Here is a 2,819-nt window from a genome sequence, read left to right on the forward strand (position 1 = left end):
CACAAAGCAACAATCTAACAAAAAAAGATAATTCCTGTCTTTGTTCATGTAAAACTGAAATGATAAAAAAAAAATTATAATACAAACGTAAGTTAAAACGTTGTAGAGCACTAAACCAGAAGCCAGAAGACCAAAGTTCTGGTCTTTTCTCTGCCATAACTAGATATGGGAATTTTACTGTGTTCCCATTTCTTCATCTGTAAAATTAGGGAGCAGGGGAAAAGATCACTCTAAAATTATTTCAGAGTTTTCTGAGCTTCTTCCTGACAAGCAAGGAAACTTGTGGTCTGATTCCCGAACTTTCCTAGCAGCATGGCCCCTATATGCCAGTCTCCACTCCCGCCTCAAAAGAAGAAACCAAAACCATCTCCTGTTCTGAGACTGGAAGAGACATCATCAGCCTCTCTAGACTTGCCGAAGAAGAGAGAAAAAGAACAGCAGGAAGCAACTGAACATATTGATGAAGTACAAAATGAAATAAACAGGCTTAATGAACTGAGGGAGGCGATTTTGAAAGCAGAACAGAAAATAAACTCTGTCAACCATTTTTTTCAGAAGAGGTGAGAATTTATCGCCAAAATTCCAAGTTTTGGGGTTACAACGTTTGTCAACCATCCTCAAGTGTCTGTGCTGCTTAGGGAGAAGGACGAAGAGGGACTGCATTATCTGACCAAAGCTGAAGTGACAGAATTTGAAGATACTAAGTCAGGTTACAGAATAGACTTTTAGTTTGATGAAAATCCTTCCTTTGAAAATAAAGTTCTCTTCAAAGAACTTCATCTGAATGAGAGTGGTATTCCATCTTCAAAGTCCACTGAAATCAAATGGAATCTGGAAAGGATGTGATGAAACATTCAAGTCAAACACAGAATAAAGCCAGCAGGAACAGGCAGCATGAGGCACCAGAGAGCTTCTTTACCTGGTTTACTGACCATTCTGATGCGGGTGCTGATGAGTTAGGAAAGGTCATCAAAGATGACATTTGTCCCATCCCATTACAGTACTACTTGGTTCCCGACATGGATGATGAACGAGGAGGAGGAGAGGAGAAGGAGAAGAGGAAGAGGAGGAAGAGGAGGAGGAAGAGGAGGAGGAGGAAGAGGAGGAGGAAGAAGGATTAGAAGATACTGAAGAAGGGGATGAGGAAGAAGATGAAGATGATGATGAAGGGGAGGAAAGAGAGTAGGATGAAGGAGAAGATGACTAATAGAACACTGATGGATTCAATCTTCCTTTTTAAAATTTTCTCCAGTCCCTGAGAGCAAGTTGCAGTCTTTTTGTTCCCCTCTTGGGGCTCACTTGCCCTGCTCTTAGGGTCTCTTTTCTCTACACCATGGTTCTCAACTTATTTGGGGGGTAAATACCTTGAGCAGAATATTATGGGATAAGAGGTAAGAGTCTCTACCCCTTTCTGTTCCAAATTAATTTTTATCCCTTCCTGTCTGAACAAAAACTGTATGGAATCACCACCACCAAGCTCTGTTGGAAAAAAGAAAAACCTGCTCCCTTCACTCTTCTGGAACCTGGATGGTGCTAGGCCCCTGTGTGGTAGTGCACAGAATTCTAGTTCCTTTCCTCTTTTCTCTGTATACTGGACTCAGAGAGTACACTGTGTCTCTATGTGAATATGGACAGTTAGCATTTACCAATATGCATCTGTCTACTTTCTCTTATTTAAAAGGGGAAAGAGGCCGGGCGCGGTGGCTCAAGCCTGTAATCCCAGCACTTTGGGAGGCCGAGACGGGCGGATCACGAGGTCAGGAGATCGAGAACATCTTGGCTAACACGGTGAAACCCCGTCTCTACTAAAAAATACAGAAAACTAGCCAGGCGAGGTGGCGGGTGCCTGTAGTCCCAGCTACTCGGGAGGTTGAGGCAGGATAATGGCGTGAACCTGGGAGGCGGAGCTTGCAGTGAGCTAAGATCCAGCCACTGCACTCCAGCCTGGGCGACAGAGTAAGACTCCGTCTCATTCATAAATAAATAAATAAATAAATAAATAAATAAATAAATAAATAAATAAATAAAAGGGGAAAGAAAACTAAAAAATGGGGTTAGAGAAGGTCAGCAAAGGGTGGATTTGAGATGGTTGGGTGGGTTAAGCGGGCATTTTGACAACATGGCTTCTCTTTTGGCACGTTAAATTGAGATGTCTGACACACATCCTTGCAGTTTAAGGTAATACTTTTAAAATAAATTCTCTACTAATGATGACTTGAGCCCTGCCACTCAATGGAAGAATCGGCAAAACATGTAGTATCTTACTTGGAATTGACATTCTCTATTGTAATTTTCATCCTGTTTATTTTTTAAATTTTTCTTCTTGTTTCACTGGAAAGGAAAGATGATGCTCAGTTTTAAAAGTTAAAAGTGTACAAGTTGCTTTGTATAAGTTGCTTTGTTATAAAACTAAATGTGTTCACAATGGAAAAAATTTTTTTCAGCTCAAACATCTTACAATTCCATGACCCAAAGTGAGGTATGTCATATTACGTTTTCTTATTTTAAATAGAAATTAAAAGTACATAAGCTTGAGTTAAAGGTAGCATTATATTGTTTTTGACTAAAAGAGGTAGCTGTACATACGTTATTTTATTAGCGATAATAAAAACTCATGAAGAGATATAATGAGAATTTAATAATAAGAATATACAATGCTTTCCCTGGATAAAGTTACTTCTGTAATACTATTTTTTTAATTTAAAAAATTACCTTCTAAACCATTAACTTGAAATATTTAATAGCTACTTTTGTAAGTCCTATTTTAGGAAGCTTAGACAAGCAAACCAAATTAATAGAAATTGAGAGTAGAGAAAATT

General features: G+C 39.0%; 1 pseudogene; it reads left to right on the plus strand.

The window, feature by feature from the left end:
* Positions 1-312: 312 nt before the first annotated feature.
* Positions 313-1,207, plus strand: LOC105518222 (annotated as a pseudogene).
* The last annotated feature ends 1,612 nt before the right edge of the window (positions 1,208-2,819 follow it).

Source organism: Colobus angolensis, unplaced genomic scaffold (genome assembly GCF_000951035.1).
Source record: "Colobus angolensis palliatus isolate OR3802 unplaced genomic scaffold, Cang.pa_1.0 Scaffold315, whole genome shotgun sequence".
NCBI lineage: Eukaryota > Metazoa > Chordata > Mammalia > Primates > Cercopithecidae > Colobus > Colobus angolensis.